We start from the raw sequence: 12,500 nt of genomic DNA on the forward strand, positions 1-12,500 counted from the left end.
GTTTATACATATATATATATATATATATATATATATTATATACAATTTTAATTAGAAGATAATTAATATATGTATTAAATAAACGTCGTTTAATGAACAAACGTTATTCATGATGTAAATGATTAATTAGCGAGGAACTTATTAACCATTGATGAGAGAAACGTATGTAACATGTACATACATATATACATAGAGAGAGAGAGAGAGAGAGAGAGAGAGAGAGAGAGAGATAAAGTTACTAGTGTCAAGGAAAGCGCTTTAATGGTGTGCGGCGCGTGCGTGCTACGAAATCGATTTGCGCGCTCGTGGTTAACGGTATTCGCATAACGATAACATTGAGGCCTCATGAATAAAACGCAGTAAGCCCTGTGTTCCGAAGCGGAGTTGCTTGTATCAAAGGAAACTACCGCTCGAACTCTGTTTGTAGTATGAAACGTAGCAGGAAGTCGAGCAAAACCATTCGTAATATTCTCTCTCTCTCTCTCTCTCTCTCTCTCTCTCTCTATCTCTCTCTCTTATGCTTGCTCTATCTCTTCTCTCGAAAGCTACATAGTCCTTTTGACATTAGAAAAGAAAAATTATCGTTGCATGACTCTAAAAAGTAAAAAGAAAGATAAGAAGAAAAAGAAGAAGAAGAAGAAAATGAAAAGAAAAAGGGCAGATACAAATTAAAATCTAAAAATATTTCTTACGTGATTAAATGAAGATCAGGAATATCACAGATATTCACATTGATGATGAACAGATTGTCTTATGGGTACAAGTGACATAAATATCTGCGTTACGTCTCGACACGATGTAAACGTAAGTCCGTTCAATGATACACGACGACGACGACTGAACACATTAACGAGATCCTCAGTTATAAACAAAGACAAATTATTTGTTTATCTCCTTGAGAACGTTTAAACGTTATCCTATATCTCATAATGTCGACGACCTAATAATATTTATACTTTACGTATGTAATGTGTGTGTGCATGTATGTATTTATGTACGTACGTATGTATGTATTATTACGTAGATAACACATGTGACGTGTATTTATATATATATATATATATATAACATATACGTGTCGTAACTAAGCGTATTACTTACATTCGTATATTAAAGCTAATGAAAAATTATACGTTTTCGATTTATACGCTTTAAAATTAATTGAAAGGATTAAAAAAGTACGAGATAGAAAGAAAAATGAAATGAAATGAAATGAAATGAAATGTAATGTAATGAAATGAAATAAAATAAAATTGGCGATCATTCTCTTGGTTGCTTTGTCATCGACAAAAATTGGCACTCACACGGAAAACAAATCTCGTTTCGAGGGAGTAATCACGTTTGCATTGGGGATCGATTCGTCGGGCATCAAGTTAATTGATTTACGATTACGTCAGGTCTCGTGGTCGCGACCCGTTCGATAAAAGAGGAAAATTAACGGTGCGACACGCGAGAAACGTTTCCAACGCGGATCGACTACTCCCTTTTAATCTCGTAAACGCGCGAGCGTGTATCAGCGACGATGATTTTTTTTTTCCCCCTCCCCGACAAACACCTCTCGCGACGTACATGTGTAGTTACACTCTCGGTTCCGTTCGATTATACGACATGAAACGGAACGAACAAAGCGATGTATAAAATTCAAGTATTTTCCTTTTTTTCTCTTTTTTCTTTTTTTTTTTTTTTTTTTTTTTTCTTTTTTTTTATTACAAATCAACCATCTCCGTGCGTTTAAATCGATTAAAAGGAAGAAATTGTTAAAAGTCGAAATAGAATATCTTTTTTTTTCGTTTTTTTTTTCTTTCTTCCTTTCTTTCTTTCTTTTTACAATTTCTCGTTGTAGAGAATAATTAAGTATTATTTATAGAAATTTAGGAATCTCGTGTTGACGATGAAAAAAAAATTATATCTTTAATAATTCGATAGAATATAGTTTTGAGAATAGATCTTTTCTTTTTCGATCATTAATAAAGAATTCATAAGTTCATTTTTATCTATAAGAAGAAAAAGAGAGAGAGGGAGAAATTAAAATTGACTCAAGACTGTGTCGATTGTCGATAATTCAAAAGATAAATATACGAACGATGAAAAACTCGATAGAAATTATTTTACCATAACTTTCTTTTACTATTATATAAATACACGATAATTGACTTGTTTTTCTATTTTATTTTCTTTTCCTTTTTTTTTTTTTTTTTCTTTTTCTTTTTCTCTCTACACAGATAATATAATATAAACAGAAAGATAGAAAGGGATGCATAATTTTCATAATGATCAATGTTCCATTATCTAATTGTTAGATCGCAAGATATATTGACTTTGCATTAAGTTAGCTTTCAGTATTTCTGCGTTTAAAATGTAGCTTGCATTTCGCATTATTTTGGTGGGATCGAAGATTACTATGCTATGAACTATCAGGAAATTCAATATCGAGAGCTCATTTCGGATCAATATGCATTTACGTTAACTATATTGCAATTACATTTGATATAATATTATATAGGGGTATGGAGATCGTTTCTAGGCAATTTTTAAAAATATATTAATACTTTTCGAGACTCATTAGACTTTTATTTATACAAGTTATGCTTGTAGTTTAATAATCTAATATATGTATATATGAAAAAAAAAAAAATATATATATATATATATATAACAAAATAAAATTAGACTGAAAAGTCGGGCAAACGTGTAATTGATTTTTAAACATCACCTGTGAACTTTTGGTTTACCCTATAATTTTATTCAATATAAAATAAATATATATATATATATATACGTAGGATTATATATGTACATACGAAAAAGAGAAAAAAGGAAGAGATAGAATTAAAAATGAAAATAAAAAAAAAAAAAAAAATAAAAAAAAAAAAAGGAAGAAAATAAAAGTGTATTACTGACATTCATTGGCTAAAAAGTAAGAAAAACAAAAGAAAAAAAAAAAAGAAAAATAAAAAGAAATAAAATAGACCATTCTAAATCGATATAGACGTTTCTTGGTGAGAAATCGGCAGTGGAACTTTGGTGCAAGCAACTTCCTGAAAATAAATAAAGAAAGAAAAAGATAGAGAGAGAGAGAGAGAGAGAGAGAGAGAGAGAGAGAGAGAAAGGAAAGTTGGTAACGAGAGGAAGGAAGCTATCGAAAAAATCGAGTTAAAACTTTGCTTCTATTCCCAAGAGAGCAAGGGACCTTCGGCTTATAATAAAGACTTTACCGGCGAACAAATCCCAAAGAATAATATCAGAGAAGCTTTGCGAGAAGGATGAACGTTCGGTAGACTGCGTAAAGATCGGCTTCGATCTCTCTCTCTCTCTCTCTCTCTCTCTCTCTGCCTGTCTGTCTGTCTCACTCTCTCTGCTTGCCTGTCTCTCTCTCTCTCTCTCTCTCTCTCTCTCTCTCTCTCTCTCTCTCTCTCGTTCTCTCTCTATAACAAATCCACTTTGCTGGCCTGCATTCTCGAATCGACGATAAGCGAACTTTCGAAGGAAACGATTTATATCATCTTGTTATCAAACTTTCCATCCGTGTTTGACCATTTCTCTTTCCTTTTAGGACTTGTTCTCAGGTGAAAAAAAAAGGAAAAAAAGAAAAAAAAGAAAAATAAAAAAGATAAAGATGGTTTCCTTTTTATTTTATTTCGAAGAACGGGGAAAGGGGAATAGGGATGAGTGAAGAGGAACATTAAAGGGAAAACAACGTCGATGTTCATAATTTTTCGTAAGAAACAGTGGTAACAGTGAATTGTTATGAGAATGACTTTTCTCTCTTTCTCTCTTTCCTTCTCATTAAGATCAATACTCAGAGAAAAAGAAAGAGAGAGAGAGAGAGAGAGAGAGAGAGAGAGAGAAAAAGAAAAGAGGCGCGAACGGAGAAAACCATTTAACGAGGATGTAAAAAAATCGTTTAAACGACCGCTTAAAACGTCTTTCGAGACTCGAGGAGGCTTGGCTTTTTAAACGTTGAGACCACATAGAACAACGTCGTTACTATCAAATACATACATACATACATACGTGCATGCATACATACATATATGCATATATACATACTACGAATCTCTAGCATTCGAAGTTTGAAGTAGCTTCTCACTATGTGTCACAGCACATGCCTAGTTGTTAAAGTATAGCATAGAAATATACTTATGTATATATATATATATATATATATGTGTGTGTATGTGTGTGTGTGTATATTCCATTGAGAATCGACTTTTCAAGGGGTATATCGAAACGAGACCGAATAACGATTTCTAAGCAGTTCTCTTCGTGTGATAACGTATTTACTTCTCTGAAGAAAAAAAGGAAAGAAAAAAAAAAAGAAAAAGGGAAAAAGAAAGAGAAACTCACTTTCTCTCTCTCTCTCTCTCTCTCTCTTTCTTTTCTTACTTTGATATGTACGAGAAAGAAGAAATGAAAGAAAGGAAGAAAGAAAGGAAACATTGACGTTAAATCCTTGAGTTTGTGAGATCGAGGTTAACTATAGCAATTCCTTCGATGGTATATCTTTAGAAAAAGTTCGATCGTCATAACGATAAAGAAAATGTTCTGCTGCTGCTGCTACTGCTGCTGCTGCTGCTGCTGCTGCTGCTGCTATTGATGTTACTATCGCTGCTGCTGCTGCTGCTGCTGCTGCTGCTGCTGCTGCTACTACTGCTGCTGCTGCTGCTGTTAGTACTACTGCTAGTCTTTCGAACTTCTTAAATAAAATATTCGAAGAGAGAGAGAGAGAGAAAGAGGGAAAGAGAGAAAGAGAGAAAAGAGAAGGAAAGAGTGGATAAAAAAGGATTGGTGGTATGGATGGTACAGGAGGTGAGGAGATGAGGAGAGAACGAAGAACATTGGTTACTGCGGCACTCGGTTTGCCAAATGGCGTTTAGTATTCCACGAGAATATCGGACTTTAGCGGTAACTGCGAACACTGTGTGGTATAACGGAAGTGCCAAGTGCCATCGAAGAAGAACCGTCGAGTACGGGCCAAGGTAAAGGTGATCGAATTACCTCAAAAAGCCTGAGGGAATCCCTTCAGGGAATTTCAACTTTCTATCCATTTCCGATAATCGCAGCTCGAATAACTACCGGATGAGTTTTTCTTTTTTTTTTTTTTCCTTTTGTCTTTTATTTTTTGTTTTTTCTTTTTTTCCTGTTTGTTTTTGTATTAGATTTTATAAAGGATCTAACCAATAAAGAATTATTCAACGTATTATAATATATTAATCGTACGTTACACTTATATGATTGATTTGCGTGAAATAATGTAGGATATAGGAGAGATGAAAGGGGAGAGAAAAAAGTGTAAGGGAGGTAAGAAGAAGAAGAAGAAGAAGAAGAAGAAGAAAAAAGAAAGAATGAAAGTAAATCCCTTACGTTGCTATAAGCGATCAAATGAAGATCATAATCCTTTTGGATCTTCTTAACTTTAAAAATTCGATCAATCGATCGTGAAATAGGATGAATTTTGTTTCTCCCTTCTTTGTCCGTGTGTGTGTGTTTTTTTCTCAAAAGAAAATATAGTATGTATGTGTATGTGTGTGTGTGTGTGTGTGTGAGAGAGAATGAAACAAAAAAAGTAGAAGAAAGTTTCTTACTTGGTGAGTGAATTTTGAAATAAAAAAGGATAAAGAAAAAGAAAAAGAAAAAAAAAAAAGAAAGAAAGAAAAAACATTAGAACGATCGAAGGTACGATCGAAAGGACGGGCAAAGGACAATGGGGATGGCGATTAGATTGCAAGAAAATAGGAATGAAGGGAGGTGGAAAACGAATAAGAGAATAAAGTTTCGAACGCGAATCAGGATGAACGGGATGGAGAAAAGGTGAGAGAAGGGGAAAATGGAAGGGATGGAAAGGAAAGGGACGAAAGGGAGGGAGGAAGGAAGAAAGGAGAATCAGGCAGGCACTTTGGCCGTACTCCCTCAGGACACATCTCGTCTAGTTGGACTACTACTAGCTACGAGTCACAGGTTAGTCGGGCATGTTCCAGAACCGACCCTTACTTCTAACTATGCCCTCACGCTGATTGCTTGCAAATTACCTTCCTTTGCTCTACCGCTGTTACTACTGCTAGTGTTACTGCCTTTATTGCAAGTACCACTGCACTTGTCTTCTACATTCCTTTCTAACGTATATATATATGTGTATATATATATATATACATACATACATACATGCATAATGTCCATTGACGTTAAACTCTTCGTCCTTATCATCTCTCTTTCACGTTGCCCTTTTATAAAAAGGTCCATCGAAAGGAAAAGGATTTTGATACTTATTACTTTTTATTATTCATCATCTTTCAATATTTTACGTTCTTTATTATTCTTACTACTTTTATTTGTTTATCATTTTCTTTTTTGTTTGTATTTGTCACGAAACTAACAAAAAGAGAGAGAGAGAGAGAGAGAGAGAGAGAGAGAGAGAGAGTTCTATCTTTCTTTCTTTCTTTTTTTCTTTTCTTCTTCATTTTTTTCTTTTTTTTTTCTTGATTGATCAATTAATAAGAAAAAGAAATTATTAGATCATTTTCAATATAACAGGATTCTTAAAGTATAATTTTCTATATCGAAGTAATTAAGACTTAAGCGATAAATCTTTAATTTTCCAAAAAGAGAGAGAGAGAGAGAGAGAGAGAGAGAGAGAGAGAGAATAAATTCATTTCGTCTTCTATTCTTCTTAATGAATATGAATCAATAAAAAGAAAAAAATAAACAAATAAATAAATAAGTAAATAAATTCTTATTATTACTATTATCGAAATAATTTAAAGGTATTAATAAACAATAAAATTAAATAATATCTTCTTTACGAAAGGGAATATAATTCGGTAAATATCATTTCTTTTTTTTTTTTGCCCTTCAATACTCGATCGATGACGATAAATAAAGTTCAAAATTGTTATTACTCGTATACACGTAACGATTTGAAATTGAAATAATTGAAAGTTTTGTCGAAGTGATGTCGAAATTTGAGTATCGAAAAATTACGAAAAGCATATATACCGTTAGAGCACATGAAATGTACGAGTAATGTCGGAATCTATCGGGTTGATAGAAAGCTAATTCGGGGACACGTTGAACGCTCGAGTTAAAGTTAAATTACAGGTCCTTCCACCTCTCTCTCTCTCTCTCTCTCTCTCTCTCTCTCTTTCTCTCTTTCTCTCTTTCAATCCCGTCAAACCTCTTCCCTTCTCCCCCTCCACGAGCCACCAACCTCGAAGCTTATATAGAAAGCTACAGACTTTTTGGGAAATTCTCCGGTGGCCCGCTAGCGCGAGAGCACACTGACATTTATAATTATAAGTTGCATTCCGTGGTGGCCCAATTAATATCCTTTATTCTTGAACGAAATTGCAATTAAACGGTAGATAGTTATGTTCTATGCACTATGGATGATGGAATTCCCAATTTAATAAGTCTCGAGAGCAATTAACAAACATCTCGCCATGTGTTTATGACGAAATGATAAAAAGAGATCGTTGCGTCTATCGATGAGTCGGCAAGGGAAAGAAAGAAAGGAAGGAAGAAAGAAAAAACAAGAGAAAGAGAAAGTAGCAAAAAAAAAAAAAAAAAAAAAGAAGAAGAAGAAAGAAATAATAAATAAATTATTGGTCGACGAGGAAGTTTTAAATTTCACGCGTTTCAAGCGCGTGAAATTGTATGATTTAAACAAATCGATATGAACGATGATAGGATGCAAAATGAATATACCCGGCAGGAAATATTGATATCATTTGGAATTTTTTGCTAGTCTGTTCGTTCAATTTTTAATATTTCCATTATAACTCGATATAACAGGGGGAACGATTTGTCTGTTCATTGCGATTCCAACGTTTTGAATAATAAACTTCAATAAAAAGCTATGCGCCCAGATTAAATAATCAAACGTGATAATGTACCAATTATCTTTTTCCCATATTTTCTTCGATACAACGATACTTGAAAATTATCAATATTATTTAATAATTCCATCATCGAAATGAGAATTTTATTATTATTTTTGTTTTTGTTTTCTCTTTTCCTTTTTTTCTTTTTCTTTTTTTTCCTTTTTTGTTCCCCCCTCCCCTCCCCCACTTATATTGACGACGAAAAGAAATGAAATGTTGAAATGTAGTAAAAAAAGAAAAAGAAAAAAAAAAAAAAGGAAAGAAAAAGAAAAAAAGATAAAAGGATAAATAAACAAATAAACATTATTATAAGTAAATAAATAAAGAAAGAAAGAAAGAAATAAAGAAATTATTTGATCGATTTATCAAAAGTAAGATTTTTCAAATCTCTTATCTTCGAGAGGGAACTTTTAGAATACGTGCAGAGATCCGAGAAAGTAAGAGAGAGAGATAAAGACAGAAAGATAGAGAGAAAGAGAGAGAGAGAAGGTCGAAGGAAGCTCGCTCGTTTATTCCACGTGCATTCTCACCAATGAAGACTATAGTTAATTCGCAGCTAGAGAGTTGAAGATTCTCAGAAGATCCTTGGTTCTCTGAAAACGCTTCGTTGGAAGAATAAAGTGGAGGGGAAGAGACAAAGTGAAGAAGGAGGAATTCGCTCGGTTCCTGTGCTATGTAGTTCAGAAGGGTTTGGGATTGGCTCTCTCTCTCTCTCTCTCTCTCTCTCTTTTTCTTTTTTGGTAGGAAAGTTGCAACTTCCTTGTAGATTTCTCTCTCTCTCTCTCTCTCTCTCTCTCTCTCTCTCTTTATCTGTCGACTTCGTACATGGTTGTTTGGTGATCGTTTTCTTGTTAATGCGGGCCCAGCGACAATGTGATGGTATACAAGGAAGAAAAATAAAAAAGTAAAGGAAGAAGAGAGAAAGAGAGTAACGACGACGACGATGGAAAGATAAAAGGGAAAGAACAAATAGAAAGAAAAAGAAAAGAAAAGAAAAGAAAGAGAAAGTAGTAGTATTAGAAGAAGGAAAAGAAGAAGAAGAAGAGGAAGGAAATCAACGAAACAGTTAAAAGAGTTTGGCTACGTTACAAAATTTGTTTCTAGAATGGTGAGCTATCGGCTTTCGAGTATCCTTGAGGTTTTTTTTTTTTTTTTACTTACATCCTTCCTTTCTCTCGTCCTCTATTTGTTTTCTATCCCTCTTCATTTTTTTTTTCTTTTTATTTTTATCTCTTTTAGACGAAAGAGAAAGAGAGAGAGAGAGAGAGAGAGAAATTTTCTTTCAATCGAAAAACGAGATTCCAGAAAAAGGCTAACGCAGTGTGTCTCTTTCAAGAACACGAGAGGGATGGAGAAGGTTGCACGAGGGTGAAGAGTTAAAAGGAGGAGGAGTCTGTAATGAATTGAGTTCGGAAGATAGACTGTAAGAGTAGAAGATTACACAACATATATATATATATATATATATATATATATATATATATATATATATATATATTGATCTTATCACTTTGCATTGCTAAAGTCGACTTCGGTCAATTTGAAGTTGTTTTAAAAATACATGAAGAGGCACTCGAGTTTAATTAGATGAAACGAAATTGTCAGTCGTTGCGAGGGGATACATGAAAAATTACGAGAAAAAGAGATTCCGAAAAGACCCCCGAAGGGATTGAGAAAAGATGCGAGATCAGGTATGATTGTTCTTAGTAGATAATCAGAGATTCCTTTAATCGAAGATTGTTTTAAAAGTAATCGAACTTAAGAATTGATGGTCTATGTGTGTGTAAGAGAGAAAGAGAGAGAGAGAGAGAGAAGGAGAAACATGTTCGAGTCGAATGTATCCCCACGGAGAATCTTTGAAACGTGCTTGGAAGTTGGAAAGACAGACAGAGAGACATACAGAGAAAGAGAGAGAAAGAGAGAGAAATAGACACGTGAGAATAAAGCAAGACGAACTATTGGAACTTGTTCGACCGTGATGATCGTCCTGCTCAATTACGAAGAAAAGAGAAGAGAGAAAGAATGAGAGAGAGAGAGAAAAGAGGAAAAGCAGCAGTCTCGTCTCATCGTGACGCCTTTCGCGACTCTTGGGAGCATAAACGAGAGGAACGCTTTTCCTCTCGTGTCCTTTTTACACTTTATAACATCTACCTCTTTTTCCTAAGAGGCAACCAAGTAGAAAACTGGCCGAAGGATAATTGCTGAGAGACTTGTACGGGGATTCTCTGCTCTTTTGAACACCAACGACGACGATGAGGACGATGATGACAACGACGACGACGACGACGACGACGACGACGAGGATGAGGTAGACGATGGCATAGTTAAAAAGAAACGAAGAGAAAGAGAGAGAGAGAGAGACAGAGAAATAGAGAAATAGAGAAATAGAGAAAGAGAGAGAGAGAGAGAAAGAGAGAAAATAAATGGAGGAAATCAAGAAAGAATAGAGAGAAATAGCAAAGTTACTTTTATAGCTTTGAACATTGCATCTAGTATAGTAGAGTTCCTGTTCTCTACGTGAATAGAAATTATGTTAATTCTCTGTTTTAACGCCGTTCTATCTCTATATCCCATTCTCTCTCTCTCTCTCTCTCTCTCTCTCTCTCTCTCTCTGGCCTTTCTTTTTTTTTAAATAGTGACAATAAACGTTGATAGTAGATATTTCTGTGAGCTCTCTTATTATATTTTTTATTAGTTTTTGCCATTGGTTCGTCTGTTTCTCTTCGAAATAATTCTATGAGAAAAATTATAATAATAATGATGATGATAATTATCAAGAGAGAGAGAGAGAGAGAGAGAGAGAGAGAGAGAGAGAGAAAGAAAGAGAGAGAGAGAAGTTCGAGTGGATTCATTTACGTAAGCGAGTAGATTGAAGATGGAAGGAAAAGCTCGATATGATCGTACTACCTCCCACACAAATTGAGAGCTGCGCGATCATATCCTCCAGGCCACGTATAAATGGAAACGCTCTTTCTCTCTCTCTCTCTCTCTCTCTCTCTCTCTTTGTACAAATTGCAAATTCTCTACAATTATCTCCACGAGCGAGTACCGTGCGCTCGATCTTCTCGCGCTTCGCTATTCTACTCCGCGAGAATCCACGTTGGACTTGTTGCTTAGCCATGCGAGTAGCGATCAGCTGATGCGTAAAAGCACAGGAAATGCTTGAGATATCGTCGGTATATCTCTTTTTTTTTCTTTCTATCTTACTCAATCTTTCCCCGTCTTTCTCTCTCTCTCTCTCTCTCTCTCTCTCTCTCTCTCTCTCTCTGTATATATATATATATATATATATATATACATTTTTTTTTCTCCTATCAATTTTATCGATTTCTCCGATTTATTTTTCTTCCTTTTTTTCTAAATTTTTTTTATCGACATATTAACGATTCTAAAAATATTAACGAGATATTCTCCCTTTTATCAATAAAATATGAAGAACAGGAAGAAGTGGAAGTAAAAGAAGAAGAAGAAGAAGAAGAAAAAGTTTTTGAGCAAACTTTAAACTGTACATAGATCGATACGATACAATATACGTGCGTGCATAGAGATATCTTGATTTTAAACATGAATTCTCTAGCAAAGTTGATATACTCGAGAAATATGAAAGCAACCCTAAAGAACAAGAGAGAGAGAGAGAGAGAGAGACAGAGGGAGGAAGTTCCGAATGTTTAAACTTGCTGTCTTTATCTTGCCAGAGAATTGCGTACTTAATTGCAAAGCTATAGCAAAGATAAATGTAACTTTGTCGAAGTGAAACGTAAAGTTTGTGCCTCTATTTCTCGTGCGAATTTGTACTCTATGTTCGAGAGACGTTCGAGATGTTCCGTAGATATACGATGAAAGAAAAAAAAGAAAAAAAAAAAAAAAAAGAAAAAGAAAGAAAAATATAATGAAGCAGTATAAATCGGAATGGACACAAGTTTTATAAAAGATTTATATAATATCGAAGAATAAATTCGATCGAATAAAATTGATTGTTAAATTCATAATATTATGTATAAATTCTCGATATTTAGGCATTGGTTTAAAGTACTTATATTTAAACGGTATGTTTAGCGAGAGATGTAAAGCGCCTCGTAACTTAACACGTAACAAGGAACATCGTGAAATTTTGAAAGCATTTGAGAAATTTAAGGGAAGAGAGAGAGAGAAAGAGAGAGAGAGAGAGAGAGAGAGAGAGAGAGAGAGAGAGATGAAAGTCCGTTCGAAATCATCTGTACTAACCACGGACCATCAAAATGGCTTCGCTGAGTTGTGCACCGAATGAAATTCCGTGGCTTTTGCGTAGACCGCAATTACGTGGATTAAACAAAGACAAGTGGATAAGGGAACACGACGAGATTTGAATAAAGAAAAAAAAAAAAAAAAAAAGAGAAAAAAGAAAATGAAAAAAGAGAAAAAAATAAAAAAGAAAAAAAGAAAAACAAAGAGAGGGAGAGAGCAAATAAAAAAAATTCGAATAGATTTTATTATTATTATTATCATTATTATTATTTGATATATATTATAAAAAATATATATATATATATCAAAAATCGATTGGAAATCAATTAGCATCCATATTGGATATTTGTTTTGATCTATCTATCGTAAGCGTTACGATTCTTTTATTTTTTATTTTTA

The 12,500-nt window shown here is 34.0% G+C and overlaps 1 protein-coding gene across 7 annotated transcripts in view; it reads right to left on the reverse strand.

Moving 5' to 3' along the window:
* Positions 1-12,500, reverse strand: part of LOC124429882 (protein madd-4) — a 189,218-nt gene that overhangs the window by 129,632 nt on the left and 47,086 nt on the right. The window lies entirely within an intron of this gene.

Source organism: Vespa crabro, chromosome 1 (genome assembly GCF_910589235.1).
Source record: "Vespa crabro chromosome 1, iyVesCrab1.2, whole genome shotgun sequence".
Lineage (NCBI taxonomy): Eukaryota > Metazoa > Arthropoda > Insecta > Hymenoptera > Vespidae > Vespa > Vespa crabro.